The sequence below is a fragment of the Tamandua tetradactyla genome, chromosome 2 (assembly GCF_023851605.1).
Source record: "Tamandua tetradactyla isolate mTamTet1 chromosome 2, mTamTet1.pri, whole genome shotgun sequence".
In the NCBI taxonomy this organism is placed as follows: Eukaryota; Metazoa; Chordata; class Mammalia; order Pilosa; family Myrmecophagidae; genus Tamandua; species Tamandua tetradactyla.
In genome coordinates, this window is record NC_135328.1 from 26,408,963 (window position 1) to 26,427,596 (window position 18,634).

At 41.5% G+C, this 18,634-nt stretch overlaps 1 long non-coding RNA gene across 2 annotated transcripts in view; it reads left to right on the forward strand.

The window, feature by feature from the left end:
• The first annotated feature begins 3,631 nt into the window (after positions 1–3,631).
• LOC143667269 (uncharacterized) overlaps positions 3,632–18,634 on the forward strand; it is a 71,747-nt gene continuing 56,744 nt past the window's right edge. For both annotated transcript variants that reach the window (XR_013167973.1, XR_013167971.1), the window contains exon 1: positions 3,632–3,743. This is a non-coding gene — a long non-coding RNA (uncharacterized LOC143667269). The remainder of the gene's footprint in view (positions 3,744–18,634) is intronic.

Sequence of the window (18,634 nt, forward strand, 5' to 3'; positions counted from 1 at the left end):
GCACCTTGCCCTGTCACCTGCAGAGAGTGAGTAGGCTGCCAGTCAGCTTCTTGGAGTTTGCTGGCAATCAGGACAGAATAAAGGGAAGCCCATGGTATCCCAGGATGGGAATAATGGCCAAAGGGCTATGCTCTTTGCATTGGTTGTTCTTAGATTTTCAGGCACAAAGGTAGCCTGGGAGCCACAATCAACTCATCAGAGATGACCCCTTTAACTGACTTCTTTGAACTCTCACTCAATTTTCTGTAGAATACATCTGTTAGAGCAGCCTCTCTGCAAGAGGGGAGAAATTGGGTGAAAGATGATTTGTTCAACTGGCTCCTTCTATGCGCACATTTCATCTTGACCAAGATTTTGACTAGACTCAGGGAGCATTTACATAAGGGCCTGAATGCTAACATTATGGCTGGTTACGGGGGGTAGAGAGGAATGTTAGGGAATGGTTATTGCCACTAACATGGGCCTCCCTGAGAGCTTTCATGGTATGGTTGTGCCACTGTGGAAGTAGCATGGTGTAATGGGAACAGCACGGGTTTAGGAATCACTGGACTTGAATTTGAATCTTACCTCCTCACTTAACATCTCTGTGACCTTGTGCACATTTCTTCCCTTCTTTCAACCTGATTTTCCTCACTAGCATTTATGACCTCCTTGCAGAGTGAATGGAAGAATTAAACAAAGCAACGGATGCAGAAGGTCCTAAATGCAGGGCCTACCTCTCTGCAGGCACTCCCTCCTGGTGGTTCTCTTCCCTGCTCCATCATGCACCTTCTTTCTAATAACTTAGCTCCTGCTGCCAGTGAAGAGCTGGGCAATAGGACCTGCTGGACCAGCTTCCTCTTTCATCCTTGTAGCAGCATATCACCTACTTGAAGCCAGCTAAGAGGAAACACATGTTCAACTGTAAGAAGAAGGCAGTAACATCTGCTTCCCAGGCTCTTGTGAAGATTTACCCAAGTCTTCTATTTGGCAAGATCTAGGGTGAGCATACATCATGGTGTGTCCAGACCAGTCGCAGTTTTTTTCTCTTGTTCTTTTGTCCTGTTTAGCAATATAACACCCTCAAGTGTCCAAATTTGGATAATAAAGTATAATTATACATTCTCAGAGGCTGTGCAGGATGATATGGTCTATATTTTAAAACTTGAACTTCTGTGTGAGACCAAAAGAAGAGATGTTTATTTGGTGCAAAAGTTATATTTTTGATAGTGCATTACCTAATTTAACTTGTGTTGCCTGTTTATTTGAACACCATAATTACATGGAATCTTGAACAGAGTGTGAGATCTTGTTGGTTTGTATAGGTTAGTATGATACATCTCAGAATACTTTGGCAGAGATAAAAAAAAGTATTTGCAAAGTCCCCTTGGGGGACTGGGGAGAAAGGAGAAAATATTCAATTTTCCCATCTAGAGAATTCCTGATATTCTTGCAAGAAATAGGAACAACCCATTCAATAGGCTGAGCCCTCAATCTTGGGGCTTACCCCTGTGAAACTTATTCCTGCAGAGAAGAACCCAAGCCTACTTATAATTATGCCTAAGAGTCATCCCCAGAGAACTTCTTTTGTTGTTCCGATGTGACCTCTTTCTCTAAACCAACTTGGAAGGTGAACTCACTGCCCTCCCCTCATGTGGAACATGACTCCCAGGGGTGTAAATCTCCCTGGCACTGTGGGACTGGATTCCAAGGATGAGCCAGGACCCAGCATCAAGGGGTTGAGAAAGCCTTCTTGACCAGAAGGGAGAAGAGAGAAATGAGACAAAATAAAGTTTCAGAGGCTGAGAGATTTTAAACAGAGTCAGGAGGTTATCCTGGAGGTTATTATTATGCATTATACAGATATCTGTCTTTAGTTTGTGGTGTATTGGAGTGGTTAAAGGGAAGTACCTGGAGCTGTTGAACTGTGTTCCAATAGCCTTGATTCTTGAAGATGATTGTATAACTATATAGTTTTTACAATGTAACTGCATGATTGTGAAAACTTGTGTCTGATTCTCCTTTTATCCAGGGTATGGACAGATGGGTAAGAAAAAAAATTGGGTAGATTGCAATACTAGTGGTCAATGAGGGAGAAGGATAAGGGGTGTGGATTGTTTGGTTGCTTGTTTGTTTTTTCTTTTTTCTTTTTCTGGAGTGATGCAAATGTTCTAAAAACAATCATGGTGATGAATACACAACTGTGTGATGATATTGTGAGCCACTGATTGTATACTTTGTATGGAGGTGGAGATATCTTAATAAAAATACTTCTTGAAAAAAAAAGAAGCTGTGCAAATACAAGGTAGAATGTACTTAGTTGTGGTTGGAAGTTATTGTTGCTGACTGGAGACTAAGGTGGGGTGAAAAAGTTGAATTGTTTTTTTCCTTCATCCCCAATTACTTGACCAGGCCCAATTTTCCTACTTTGCCCCTGTGAGGACAAAAGGGAACTCAAGGAATTGTGGTGACTGGGGGAACCCCAGGAGTTGGACAGTGTCCCTGGACAGAAGAGGCTTGCCTTCCCAGCACCCCCGTCAGCCTTCTGGCACCCTTCTGATACTGCCCCACAACCATTGACTCACTCAGCTCAGGTCTAGACCTGTGCTCAGACAGCGCATGGAGAATTTCCACTCTCCTTCTGTCAGTAAGGATGGCAAACATTTTCCTGAACATGTGAACCCCACATGGTAGTTTCAGAGGCCAGATCCCAGCTGGGCCTCCTGGATTGCTCAAGCATCTCTCCTCTTCCACCCCCTCACCTCGCCCTCTTTTTTTTTTTTTTTTTGTCTTTTATGGAAGCTACACTGAAATTGAGCAATGTTCTGGAATAATAGGGTCAAGTCAGGCACGTGTTGGGAGGAGGTGACAATTGGATTGTGTAGGTGACTGTATGTGAGGCAGCAGCCAACACACCCATGACCAAACAGGAAATTCCGGAACATCCACACACTGACTATTCAGCTACCCATCACTTACTGGATCAAGCCTGGCTCTAACTGGTAAGCCAGGTAGCCTTCACCACCACTTCCTGATAACTTCTCAGCCTCCTCTCCCTCTATTCCCCACAATGAACCCTAATCTCCAGTCACACTGGACTTTTCAGCATCTCCTGAACACATCAACTCTTCATGTTTCTGCTGTTCCTTTTCTCCACAGTGCCCTCTTCTCTCTTTATCATTCTGAAACTCCTACTCCAACATCTGCTTCTTTGAGGAGCAGGAAGAGTTATTTGCTTTCTCCTCTCTTCTTCCAAACCATAGCATTTGAATTGCCATCAGTGCTTTACATAGTTTCTGCCAACTCATTAGATTGTGAGCTACCCAAGAGAACTTGTCTTTTCAGAGCCCATCATAGTATGCAGTGCATGTAAAGTGCTGAGTAATTGCACATCAGATGAGAAATAAATGAATGAGTGAATGAGTAGTGGTAAAAACGTTGTGTATGTGATCAAGAACTTGATTGCTGTCATAGATCTGCTGTTGTGATCTTGACTGAGCCACTTAATCTCTCCTAAACTCAAGTACCTCATCAATAAGATGGTAATAACAGCACCCATACTACCTACCACGTAGGGTTGCAGTGAGGACACAATGACGTACTGATGTAAGCTGAAAGGGGAGATGTACATGCCCCAACACCATGACGTCTGCTAGACTGACTGGACTTTAAAACCCTCCCTCCTGAGCAAGGTGAGTGCTGGAAAGAGAGGGCCCCTGTCCTCTGAACTGCCCAAGAAACTGTCAGCAGAACCATCTTTCAGGGTGAGCACAAAGACAGATGTGTGTGCTTATATGGAAATGTGTTTTTAACAAATATAACATGAGAATGGAATCCTTTTTTTCCCCACACCAGGTCTTGGAAGCTAATTAATTCCACCTGGAATAGCGGCCAGGCATTAGGCAAGGAGGAATCTTTACTCCATCTTGGGGAAAGAATTTACAGTAGCGAACTCATGGGGATCTGCAGAAAGACAAAAGATAAACCAAATCACTGTTTTAAAAGGATCTCAGCGATTATTTACTCTGACTTCATCATTTTACAGGAGAGCCAGGGAGGGGTAATTTATTAGCTCAAGAAGCTGGCAAATGGCAGAACCGGGAATGGCCTCCTGACTCGTGTTCCACTGTTCTTTCTTCCATATTGCCACTCTCTAACTCCAGACACTGAGTATGTTTCTCTACCAGAGTGTGTCGGTTGTTGTCAAGTTAAACAGGTTGGACAAAGTAAATTATCCAAGGAAGTACTCTTAATACCAGGTGTCAGTCTCCTTTTTGCAAAGGTGTCTCTCTCTCAGCTGGAAGGGCACGTGGCAAATACGGCATCATCTGCTAGCTTCCTCTCCTGGCTTCCTGTTTCATGAAGCTCCCCGGGAGGCGTTTTCCTTCTTCATCCCCAAAGGTCACTGGCTGGTGGACTCTGCTTCTCAAGGCTACATCATTTCTGCTCTCAGAATCTCCTGGCTTTCTCTCTTGTTGTTCTCTTTTATAGGATTCCAGAAAACTAATCAAGACCTACCTGGAATGGGTGGCGACGTGTCCACCTAATACAGCTTAACAACCACTCTTGAATGAGTCACATCTCCAGGGAGATGATCTAATGGAAGTTTCAAACATACAGTACTGAACAGGGATTAGAAGAAATGGCTGCCCTTACAAAGTGGATTAGGATTAAAACATGGCTTTTCTAGGGTCCATACATCCTTTCAAACCAGCACAATCCTTATTCATGTTTCCTTGTATATTAATGTTCTAAGTCTTGGCTATATATCTAGAGGTAGAATTGCTAAGTTATAAAAATATATTTTCAACTTTACAAACTATTGCAAAATTAGTCTCCAAAGTGTTTGTACCAACTTATACTGCTATCAGCTTTACATCCCTCCAACACATGTCAAACTGGTATGTATGAAATGGTACTTTATTGTGGGATTTTAAATATACATCCTTTCATGTGCTTAATGATCTTGCAGATTTCCTTGTCTGAGGTCTGGTTGTTATATACTTTGTCCATTTCACTACTGAGTTATTTCTCTTTTTCTTATTGATTTGAAATTCTTTATTTTGGATATCAATCCTTTTTTAATTATATGCATTGCATCCATCTCTCTCAGTCTGTGGCTTATTTTTATTTTATTGGTTATACTCTGGTCATATAGAAGTTCTTTTGTTTTAATGCAGTCAAATGTATTAAGTTTTCCTTTATAATTTGTACTTTTTATATATTAATAAATATTTCCTTTTCTGTTGTCATAAAAAAAAATTTGATGTGCCTTTCTTCAATTTCATTTGGTTTCACATCCTTCCAGCAATGAGACAAGTTGGGCTAAGCAAGAACAACACCTTAGCTATTCCCTTAGTAAAAGGAAGGTGGGAAAGGACAGCCTAATAGCAGAAAGGCCTCTAGTAAACTATTATGCATACGTACTGAGTCCCGAATATGGTTTAATGCAGTACTTTTTCACCGTCTGTATAGACCACCTGTCCTCTCTGAGACCACCTAAACTAGACATCAAGGGGCTCTTCTCTTGGTTGCCCCTCTTTTCTTTCCATCTCATAGTCCTCTTAAGTCAATCTCTCTCCCCCACCCCCAACCACGGGTTCTGCTTGTTTTTTGTCTCTGATTCAGGCTCAGTCAATTGGACATTCCTGGTTTTCTGCTTGATTGAGCTGGTGGAGATAAGGTTGGGGACTCTTGGAACCCAGATTTGAATGATTCTGTAGTCCATCCTCCTTCCACCATTCCAAGTACCCTTTAGTAACTTTTGTTTTTCTGATAAATCAAAGCTTTTCCAAGAGCAATCTAATCTGAAAGTCTGAGGTCAAAAAGCAGATGTGTAGGAGTATTTCCAATTTCTGTGTTTTCTAAATTGATATCTTGCAGTTAGGGGGTCATAGTTCCTTGGGATTTCTTAGAGCCAGAAAGGCCCACTAAAGGATGCTGCTGAGATAGTCTTCATGGGGGAGTAGAGAGCATGGCATTGGAATCAGTAAAGCTGGGAGAGTCCCAAATGATAAGCTGGGTCCACTTGAGGAAGTCACTTGACCTCTTTGAGTTTTGTTTTTCTTTTCTATATCTGACGATGACATATTTGCTTTCTTGAAGTTTACTCTGAAGGTCCTATGAAAGAATATCTAGGAAAGTGCTGTTCAAACTGTGAAGAGCTCTGAAAACAGAAGGCATTATTATTCTATGTGAAAATGCAAACAATTGATGCCTGGAAGTGAATCGTGGGAGTGATGCATTAGTTTGAAATGCCAAAGTGATCAGGCGTTGGATTCATCAAGTGGTTCATATGGTTTTCCAACAAGCGATCATAATTTGTCTGAGGACATCCAAAATCTCCTGTAAACAACCCTGTGCAGGATGGAACACATTGAAGATTAAGATGTATGGGCATGATACCCAGATATACAACATACTGGCTGTTTTACGATTTAAAAATCTAAAACAGATTTTGGAAAGAAATGCTTTTCTCCCAGCCAAGCAGCACAGCCAAAGAAAGACAGAAGCCAAGGGAGGAAGTCCAACGGGCGTTTCTAGAGTCTAATCAGGGTTTGCAAACCTGAACACTCAGAGGGATGAGGAGGTAGGGGTAAGACAACAGTGGGGAGAGATGTGGGCTGGGCTCTCAGGGACGAGTACAAGGAGTAACAGCTACTCGGCACATAAGGCTGATTGTGGCCCTGTAGGAATCAAGGCTGAGAATACCAGATTTTCTGGTTTTTTTGTTTGTTTGTTTCTCAGAAGAAGCCATAAATCCAGGGCTTTTTGTGCACATGTATATGAAATGTCTACATTTTTTAATGTTGGCGGTCAAAAAAATCTGAAATTCTGAGTGGACCAAACCAAATTCCTAGATTGGTTGGATTTAGTCCTCAGGCCACTTCCCTATAACCTCTGCTCTGGAACGCTTTGTTGCCCATTAGAACTACCTGGGAAGGTTTAAGAAGATTTACCCCAGACAAACGAAAGCAGAATTTCTGAGAACGGGCACAGTGGGTTGAGCTGTGTCCCTCTAAAATTCAGGGCCACCTGGAACCTGTGAATGTGGCCCTGTTTGGAATAAGCCACTTCGCAGATGTAATAAGGTAAGGCTCTCCAGATGAGATCACCTTAGACTTCAATTCAATGACGATTGTCCTTGTAAGAAGAGGAGAGGACAGAGGGACACAGAGGAGAAGGTGATGTGAAGATGGAGGCAGAGACTGAAGTGTCTACAAATGAAGGACCACCAAGAATGGCTGGCAACCTCCAGAAACTCAGAGAGAGGCATGCAACAGACTCCCTCTCTCAAAGTGTCCAGAAGAAATCAGTCCTGCTGCCGCTTACTTTTGGACCTCTGGCTTCCTGAGCTATGAGAGAATACATTTCTATTTTTTTTTACATGGGCAGGCACCGAGAATCGAACCTGGGTCCTCTGGCATGGCAGGTGAGCATTCTTGCCTGCTGCGCCACCATGGCCTGCCCATTTCTATTGTTTTAAGGCATCTAGTTGTGTTGATTAGTTACAGCAGCCCTAGAATATTAATACAGTGGAACCCAGGCATCTATACAAGTTAAAGCTGGCCAGGTGATTCCAGTGTGCAGCCAACTTTGAGAACTGGTGCTTACCCTTACTGCTTAAAATACAGTCCCCAGACTGATAGCATCAGCACTTGAATGGGGCCAGGAATCTGTATTTTAATGAACTGGTCAGGTGATTCTTATGCACATAAAAATTTGAGAATCACTGATCACTGTGCCTCATATTTTAGTGTGCACATATATCATCCGAAGATCTTGTTAAAACGCAGGCTTTAATTTGATAAATCTGGATTGGGCCTGAGATTCTGCATTTCTAACAGGTTCCCAGAGGATATCTACACTTTTGGTGCAAGAACCACCCTCTGGGAAGCAAGAATCTAGCCAAGAGTTGTCAAAGAACAGCCTAGGGCTAAATCTAGCCTCTCACCTGTTTTTGCATGGCCTGTGAGCTAGGATTGATTTTTTACATTTTTAAATGATTGGGGAAAAAATCAAAAGAAGAGTAACATTTCATGATACCTGAAAATTAAATGAAATTCCAGGTCCATAAATAAAGTTTTATTGGAACACAGCTATGCCTATTTGTTTATGGATTGTCATGCTGCCTTTGGGCTGCAAGAATTGGGCTGTACAGAGCTGTAAGTACAGAGTGTTCTGTACGGCTCATTGTAAAGGTTTCTAGACTGTAAGTAGTTTATTTAAACAACCATAATTATGTGGAACATAGAATAGGAAATGAGATCTTCTTATTCCACACAAATTACTGTAACTCAAAAAATTATTGTAAAATGAATATGACTGCTAAATCATTTAATTGACCTCTTTTAGTGTCCAGTATCTTAGAGCAGCTAGAAGTAAAACCCTAAAATTTTGGAATTGTAACCTATGTCAAACTCGGAAATATGTTCTACAACTAATAGTGGTGCGGTGCCACCACTATTATGTATTACTCTTTGTATATATATATATATGTCATTTTTCACAAAAAAGAAAGAAAAAAGTTGATTGTGATGATAAAGAAATATTTAAGCCTTCTAGCTTCCTACATTCTGGAGCAGCTAGAAGGAAAAATCTGAGAGGATCGTATGGTAGCCCATGACAAACTCTGGAATCTGTCCTGTAACTACTTGTTGAGAAGTGTTGTGAAAGCTATTGCTTTTTTCTTTCTTTGCTTTGTTTATATGTTATATTATACAATAAAAAAGTTATTGTAACTTGTACAGAATAACTGATACGTTCCAGAGCATATTGGGCAGAAAATAAAAAAAGGATTTGTGAAGTCCCTTAAGACTAGAGAAAAATGTGGATCTATCAAACTTCTCACCTGGGGAATTCCTGATATTCTCTCAAGCATTAGGGCCTTCCAATTTAGTAAGCCAAGCCCTCGATCTTGAGGCTAGCCCTTACAAAACTTATTTCTGTAATGGCAAAGCTAAGCCTTCTGTAATTATACCTAAGAGTAACCCCCAGAGAACCTCTTTTGTTGCTCAGATGTGGCCTCTCTCTAAGCCAAACTCTGCAAATAAACATGCTACCCTACCCCTAGGTGGGACATGAAATCCATGGGTGAAAGTCTCCCTGCTGATGAGGGACATGGCTCCCAGGGATGAGCCTGGTCCTGGCATCATGGGATTGAGAAAGACTTTTTGACCACAAAGGGGAAAACAAATGAAACAAACAAAAGTTTCAGTGGCTAAGAAGTTTCAAATAGAGTTGAGCAGTCATTCTAGAGGTTACTTTTGTGCAAGCTTCAGCTACTATGGCAAATTGCCACAGTAAGCCAAGTCCTAATCAACAGTATTCCTGAAAACCCTAAAGAATACCCTGGGCTCTAATTAAGACTCATCAAAGTTTGACTTAGTAAGTTTATTTTTTCAGAAACAAAAGGCCTCCAGATTGATCTAGGCCAGATAAGCCCTGAAACCCAGAGGTACCAGTCTCTCCAAGAACATCAACCAGGGTCATTCCTCTACCTCATAATGTCATCACCCCTTTCCAGCATGGAGAAGCTAAAATGGGCATTGCCCAGATATCCCTAATGATGGAGACAATTGGTCAAATTAGAGGGAGGAGGTATAACTAAGAAATTAGGATTTAGCAAATGATTATAACTACTGAATCATGACGCAAATGTTTGTTTTTAGTTTCTAGTGTATTGGAATAGCCAGAAGGAAATACCTGAAATTATTGAACTGTAAGCCTTGATATTTGATTATGATTGTATAACTATATTGCTTTTATCTTGTGGTCGTGTGATTGACCATTGTGACCGACATTCCCTTCATCCAGTGTATGGGTAAATGAGTAATAAAATAAAGACAAGCATGGAAAAAAAATTAAATAATAGGTCTGGAATATGGGGGAAAATACTGCTGTACAAACTATGGACAATAGTTCTAGTACTAGTTTAACAATCTTTCATCAACTGTTACAAATTTAACTACTGTTAAAAAATAGTAGAATTATAAAAAAAAGTGTTATCATCAACTGTAACAAATATTTCATACATGCAGGTTTTACTGGTGGGGTGGTGGACACGAATCTTGTATGTTATGCATGCTTGTTCTATAAACCCACAACTTTTCTAAAAAAATAAATAAATAAAGTAAGCAAATGCCAGTTTAAATAAAAAGATTAGAGCTGAGTAGTTGCAAAAGAGATTTGTACAGACTACGAAATCTAAAACACTGATTACCTGACTATTACAGAAGACATTTGCCAACCCCTGGTCTAAATGGCTTCAGCATGCCCCTCCTTTGCTCTCTGGTCACCCATATGGCTCCATGAATCTTGGGAAAACCTCAGTTTCCCCTTTTGTACCATGGGAGTGATAACACCTACCTCATTAAACTCTCGTAGGACTAGAGGTGATGTGTTTCTGATGTGCCGGGTTTCTTGACTCGTAGTAGATGTTCTCCACTTTGACTGGCCTTGATCTCTCTGTGCCTATTTCCTTTGGTTAAACGCTATTATTACACCTGCTTAGAGGAAAACCCTAGAGAAATGTGTCTGTGGAGGCAAATAATTTAGGAGCTGCAAAAGTATCACGCTAACTATACAAGAACAGGGCCCCCAGCCGTGGCTCTGGAGTTAATTCCCCTTCCCCATGCCCATAGCTGCGGATGATGCCAGGTTCCAGTTACCTCTTGCCTGGCATCCTGATTACCAGTTGATTGCCTCTCAGCTCCAAATCCACCCTTCCTGGGCTCTGTTTGTGCTACTGGAACTGGACCCTGTAAAACATCACTCTTTTGCTAGGTGGTAGAGTAGGTTGCACTGGGGAGACATTGCAAGGCTAGAGCAAGAGGAAGAGGCTTCCCTTTCTGATTCCAGAGTACTGTTTTTTTTGGAAGAGCAAGCTGTCATCATCCAGGAGGCCCATAGTCCTCACCTCGGCAGCCCTCATGAATTCTTTATAGCTGGGAGGCCACTCCTATTGGCTGATTCCAACCCACCTCACTTTCTGTTAACTCCAGCTCTGGTCTGCACCCCCTGGCACCAGCAGGCTACGTGTTCTTGTGGCAGCTATGTCCTCTCCAAAGAGGTCTGCTTCTCAGCCTCTGGGAGGGGAAGGAGAGATTGGGCCCATTTGGGTTGTTGGTTCCTTCCTTGGCCACTCTTCCTCATCTCTCGTGATACTAGCTGCTCTCTGCATTTGCTACCTCCAGACCCGTTAAAGTCATCTTACACTCCTTTTAATAAGTAATCACCTTTTATCCGTTAAAAGTTCTTTATATTAAATTTTCTAAGTATAGGTGTCATTTCTGTCTCTTGACTAGATCTCACCTGCTACACTGGGCCATTGCAACAGCTTCCTCAATGGCTCTGCTCCTTCTGGCTTCTCTCTTTAATGCACCTTTCACTCAGCTTTTAGATCCACATTGCTGTGGATCTGACCTGCCATCCTCCCATTCTAAAACCCCTTTCTGGCTAAGACCACATTCCCTTGGCTTGGTACACAAGGCCCTTCACAATTCAGTGCCATCTTGTTTTTCAACTTCAGTCCCTGTTACTCCCTATTGCATTCTCTGGTTTGTCCAACCCAACTGTACCATCTTCTTCCTCTTTGCTCATTCGACCTTTACTTTCCTTTCACCCCTCTGCCTTTGCTCAGGCAGTTCTCATCCTAGAATCTCCTCACCTATTCCTTCAGTCCTCTTACTGCCACTTATTTAAAGCTTCACTAGCTCCCAATAGAAAATATTCTTCCCCAGCCCCAAATGCTCACAGCATGTTTGGTGCATCTCTACAAGAGTATTTATTACTTCATATCTTATGATACAATCATGCACATAACTCCTCTTCCCACTGTATTAGAGGTTTCCTGGTTGAAATTATCTTTATATTCCTCTAAAGCATGTAACACAGAACCCTGCATGTAGCAGGCATTCAGTAAAAAATTATTTTTAAAAAATAAGCAGGCAGGGCAGGGAATGGTGGCTCAATGACAGAGTTTTTGCCTGCCATGCCAGTGACCCGGGTTCAATTTCCAATGCCTGCCCATACAAAAAATTTTATGGCACTTCTGAACTTATTTTTAGGGCAGGAATGGCAAATAGATTTAGTCTTTTTTAATTTAATATTTTAATTTAATTTAATTTAATAGAGAAGTTGTGGATTTACAGAACAATCATGAATGAGATATGTAATTCCTATATACTACCCCATCACCCACACCCTGCAATTGGTGTGCAACATTTGTTACAGTTGATAGCATATTTTTACAATTGTATCACTAACTAAAATCTGTGGTTTAAATTAGGGCTCAATGGGGGGAGGGGGTGCAAGGGTAGTTCAGTGGTAGAATTATCGCCTGCCATGTAGGAGACCCAGATTTGATTCCTGGTCCATGCACTTCCCAAAAAGCAAACAAAGAAAACCTTCAACAAATGGTACTGCAATAACGGGATACGCACATGGAAAACTAATGAAATATGACCCCACCATACAGCATACAAAAAAAAAATTAGGGCTCAATGTTTGTGTAATGTAGTTCCATGGTTTTTTTAAATTTTAATTCTGTTACCTTATATGCAATCTAACCATATATGTTTCAGCACTGTTAACTGAATTCACAATGTTGTACTACCTTTACCACCATCCATTACCAAAACATTTACATCATTCCAAAGAGGAACCCTGTACATTTTTTTTAGTGGGTTACAATTCCACAATTTTAGGTTTTTATTACTAGCTGCTCTAAGGTACTGGAGACTAAAAGATACATTCATATAATGATTCAGCACTCATACTCATTTGTTACACCCTACTTTCTCTCCATAATTCCATCATCAACTTTGATCTTTCTCCCACTGTTTTGGGTTATGCCCGTTCTAACTTTTTCATGTTGAAAGGGGTTGTTGATAATATGACATAAGAGCATGGAACTAGTTGATGTTATGGAGAGGCTGGCCCCTCTGCATTTCAGGACTTATCTGGTCCAGGGACCCACCTGGAAGTTGTAAGCTTCGGCAAAGTTACCCTAGAGAACGGAACCTTTGTAGAATCTTATATAATGCTCTAGGCATTCTTTAGGATTGGCAGGAATGGTTTTGGTTGGGGATTGGCAAGCTATGATAGGTAGCAATATCTAACTGATGCTTTGCATAAAAGTGACCTCCAGAGTATCCTCTCAACTCTGTTTGAACTCTCTTAGCTACTGATGCCTTATTTGTTACACTTCTTTTCCCCCTTTTGGTCAGGATGGCATTGTTGATCCCACAGTGTCAGGGCCAGGCTCATTCCTGGGATGACTCCCTAGGAGACTTTCATTCCTGGAAGTCATGTCCCAAGTAGGAGGGAAGGCAATGGTTTTAACTTTAATTTACTTTTAAGCCTTAACTTCCCACCTCCTATTCCCACCCCATCCTCTGGTAACCTTTATTCTAGATTTTGACTCTCTGAGTTTGCTCATTCTAATTGTTTCCAATCAGTAAGATCATACAATATTCATCCTTTCATGTCTGGCTTATTTCACTCAACATGATGTCTTCAAGGTTCATCCATGCTGTTGCATGTATGAGGACTTCATCCCTTTTTACATCTCACTAATATTCCATCAGATGTATAGGCCACATTTTATTTATCCATTCATTGGTTGATGGACACTTGGTGTTGAACATTTTATTGACAATTGTGAATAACGCCATTACGAACATTGGTGTGTAAATATCTGTTCTAGTTTGCTAGCTGCCGGAATGCAACACACCAGAGACGGACTGGCTTTTAATAAAAGGGGCTTTATTTTGTTGGTTCTTCAGAGGAAAGGCAGCTAACTTTCCACTGAGGCTCTTTCTTACGTGGAAGGCACAGGATGGTCTCTGCTGGTCTTCTCTCCAGGCCCCTGGGTTCCAACAACTTTCCCCGGGGTGACTTCTTTCTGCATCTCCAAAGGCCTGGGCTGAGCTGCAAGTGCTGAGATGAGGAATGCCGAGCTGCTTAGCAGTGCTACGTTGCAATCTCTCATTTAAGCACCAGCCAATTAAGTCAAACATCACTCATTGCAGCAGACACGCCTCCTAGCTGACTGCAGATGTAATTGGCAACAGATGAGGTTCACGTACCGTTGGCTTATGTCCGCAGCAACAAGACTAGGTATGCTCACCTGGCCAAGTTGACAACTGAATCTAACTAACACAATATCTTTTTGAGTCCCTGCTTTCAATTCTTTTAGTGTTTATCTAGTAGTGATATTGCCAGGTCATATGGTAGCTTTATTCTTAGCTTTCTGAGGAACTACCGAACTGTCTACCACAGAGGCTGCACCATTTTATGTTCCCACCAGCAATGAATGAGCGTTCCTATTTCTCTTCATCCTCTCCAACACTTGCTTTTTCTGTCTGTTTGTTTTAAACAGCAGTCATTCTAACAGGTGTGAAATGATATGCTGCTGTAGTTTTGATTTGTGTTTCCCTCATGGCTATTAATGTTCAGCATCTTTTCATATGCTTTCTGCCCATTTGTATTTCTTCTTTGGAGAGACATCTTTTCAATTCTTGTCTATTTTTTAATTGGGTTGTTTCTTTTTTGTTGTTAAGTTGAAGGATTTTTATATATATTCTGGACATTAATCCTTTATGGATATGTGGTTTCCAGACATTTTCTTCTATTGTGTAGGTTATCATTTTGCTTTTATAATAAAGTTCTTTGGGAGCAAAAGTTTTTAATTTTGATGAGGTCCCGTTTATCTATTTTTTTTTTCTTTTGTTGCTTATGCTTTGGGCATAAAATCTAAGAAACTATTTCCTAATACATGGTCTTGAAGATGCTTCCCTATGTTTTATTCCAAGAGTTTGATACTTCTAGCTCTTAATTAAAGTCTTTGGTCCATTTTGAGCTGGTTTTTATATATGATGTGAAGTAGGGGTCCTCCTTCTTTGTTTCTGCAAATGGAAATCCAGTTTTCCCAGCCTCATTTGTTGAAGAGACTATTCTTTCCCAATGGAACAATGAAGTGGCCTTTGCTACCTTGTCAAATACATTTGCCTCTTCTTCTTTTTTTAAACATGGACAGGTACCAGTAATCAAACCTGGGTCTCTGGCATGGCAAGTGTGAACTCTGCCGCTGCGCCACCATTGCCCACCACCTTTACAGTTTTTTTACTGTAATTTATTACTCTCAACCTCCTGTTCTTTTCTGGATGCTGTACAGTGTTCTTCTGGCTTCTGCAGTTTCAAAATGGTTGTTTCAGACAATTCCTGTCTGTTTAATAGTTATTTTGGTAGAAAGACTGAGTTCTGAAGCTCCCAACTCTGCCATTTCCCTGAAAGTTGCTCTAAATTTAGTTTTGTCTCCCAATCTAATCAATCTGAAGTGGCTGCTTAAAGTGCTGAGTCGAGAGAGATGAAGAGATGGAGCTACGTCTAGCCTTCTAGGGCAGCATGCAAGATTGATTGGTAATGCTGTCTGGGGTGCAGAATGGGAAAGTGGCAACAGGTATAAAATAGATTTGACATTTCTCTTCTAGGTGCTTGGCTGAACAGATGGACTAAGATTCCTTCTGAACACATGCACAGTTCAAAGTAGAATGTGCGGATCAGGAAAATAGGAACTTCTTTTTAAAAAAGAAATTGCAGTGTATCTATTCCTCTATGAATCCTTCAAGTTCACAGATCTTGAAGTATTGGGACAAGGCTCAACCCTATCTTTCAATTTTTGTCTAATCCTGCTGTATGAGTCAGGATTCAACTGTAGAGAGAAGCATCCTAACTATTTTAGGTGAAAAACAATATGATAAAGGGAATGAATTAAGAAATTATGAAATAAATGATAAGGTTGCAGGAGCAGGCTCTGGAAATGGTTCATGGAATAGGATCACAGAGCTGAGCTCCCAGGAGAGCTGCTACTTCAGTCACAATAAAAAAGATGGGTGGACGTTCAGTCAAATGCAACACCATCATCTCAAACATAGTTTGCTGTTTCCACACTGCTCACCCTTTGCATGTTCTCTGTCTCCAAATTCCCTCCCTTGTCCTCCCATCGGATTCCATCCCCTGGAGGCTGCAGGGGCACGGGGAGGGGGGAGATATTCCCTGGCTGGCTCCCCTTGCCATGGGCATCATGTTATCCTGACCCAGCTAATGATGATGTCACCCTAGGAGCTGTCAGGGTGAGGGCAGGTGTCAGCTGAATTGGGCCCTCCTCAAAGTATGTTCAAGTCCTAACCCTGAACCCATGAAGTTACCTTATTTGGAGATAGGCTCTTTGAGGATGCAATTAGTTAAGATGAAGCTGAACTGAATTTGGTGGATCCTCATCCAATACGACTTGTGTCCTTATAAGAGGAAAACATTTGGACACAGAGATAAACTCAGAGAGAAGGCCATGTGAAGACAAGGTAGTGACTGAAGTAATGTATCTACATGCCAAGGAAGGTCAAGAATTGCTGGTCACTACCAGAAGCAAGGATAGAGGCAAGGAATAGATTCTTCCTTAGAGAGAGAGCATGGACTCTGTCAACACCTTGATTTCAAACTTCTAGCCCCCAGGACCATTAGACAAAAATTTTTGTTGCTTAAGCCACCCAGTTTGTGGTACCTTGTGACAATGGACCTAAGAAATGAAGACAATAGTTACGCACTCTTGGTTTTCATATAATTTAACCCGTTATTAAAGGACTTTGCTGATGTAATGGTCTGGACATTGGTGATGAGTGTGGTTTATTCCATCAGTATTCAGTGTGAAGGGACTCACGCATGAGCAGCTGCACTTACATTTGACCCCACCCTCAGTTTACTGCCTGCCCTGTTCCCAGCGTGGGTCCCATACTTCAGCATTGTGTGACTCTTGCCTCTTCATTATCGATGTGCTCCCACACGTGCAGTGACTGAAGCTAGCAGAATCCTCCTTTGCCCCTCTATACCCAAGCAGGACTGAGAAGCAGGCATCCCTTCTAGGTACACTTCATCAGCATGGGGTCCTCAGAAGTCTCCATGCGAGGGGCAGAAGCCCATCCTTCTCCACAGTCAGATCCCCAAACTTCGGGTTTATGGATGGGCCCAATGTTCCTTGGAAGAGAGGAGACAAGAAGACATAAGGAAAAACTCTAGTCTCCACATTCTGCCTTCCCTATACAACATTAGAAGGAAGCATAGATAGTAACAGCTGCTAACAGCACAAAAAGAGAGACACCAGACACGATGTGCCTCCTATCGTCTCATCAAACACCACTTACAGTATTGCCAAAAGGACAAATCTGATCCACTATCTGGACTTAGTTGTTGATTTACAGAAAATACAGAGGACAGAAGAACATGAAGAATTACACGAAGGTTATGCAATCTGAAAAATCCAGACTGTGGAAAGTGATATGGGTCAAACAGCCTGGGCTCATCAACAACTAAGTTGTAAAGAAACGAAGGTGATGGAAGAGGAACCTATAGATTAAAGAAACATTTAAAAGACACATCGAATTTTTAAAATGGCCAGACTAAACAAAATCTTGGGATGCCCTTTTGGGTGATAAAACTTAAACCAAAAGTGCATGGGAGTGATATAAAAAAAATGATGGCATGCCTACTTACGGGGCGAGAAAAGGGCTTTTTTGCAAGTAGGATCAAGCACAAGGAGGAGTTTCTGAAGTGGGTGGCAAAGTTCTTTGCTCGACCTAGGTAAAGTCACCTTATTATGATCCATTAAACCATGACTTGATTTGAGTGGTTTCCTGTATATGCATTTTATGTTGTAATAAGAATATTTTTGGAAAAATAATATGTAAGAAAGCAGAAGGTAACTTGTTTCAGTGAGGGGACTTGTGGTAGAAGAAAGAACACTGGACAAGCGAGGGGGCCATTGGTTGAGATGCCACCTCCCACCACCTCTGAAAAGGCCATCAAGCTGCTCTGAGCCTCATTTCTTCAACTCTGTAGTAATGGACCAATGTGGTGAACTTTAAAAGCCCAAATCACCTCTTACATTCCTTAAATCCTATTGTCAAAAGCTTTTGGCAGAGTGAAAGCAATGAGCTGGGTCCCCAATCATGGGGTTTGTTCATATGAATCTTAGCCCTACAAGGGATAGGTCAAGCCTGCTTAGAATTGGGCCTAAGAGTCACCCCCAAGAGAACCTCTTTTGTTGCTCAAATGTGGCCTCTCTATCCAGCCAACACAACAAGGAAACTTACCGCCCTCCCCCTGCCTACGTGAGACATGACTTCTGTCCCTGGCAACATGGGACAGAAATCCTAGAATGAGCTGATACTCAGCATCAAGGGATTGAGAAAACCTTCTCAACAAAAAGGGGAAGAGCAAAATGAGACAAAATAAAGTGTCAATGACTGAGAGATTCTAAACAGAGTCGAGAGGTTATCCTGGAGGTTATTCTTATGCATTAAATAGATATCACCTTGTTAGTCAAGATGTAATGGAGAAGCTGGAGGGAGCTGCCTGAAAATGTAGAGCTGTGTTCCAGTAGCCATGTTTCTTGAGTATGATTGAATAATGATACAGCTGTCACAATGTGACTGTGTGATTTTGAAAACCTTGTGTCTGATGCTCCCTTTATCTACCTTTTCAACAGACAAGTAGAACATATGAAATAAAAATAAATAATAGGGGGGAAAAATGCTAAAATTAAAAAAAAAGATGTAATGGAGAGGCTGGAGGGAACTGCTTGAAAATGTAGAGCTGT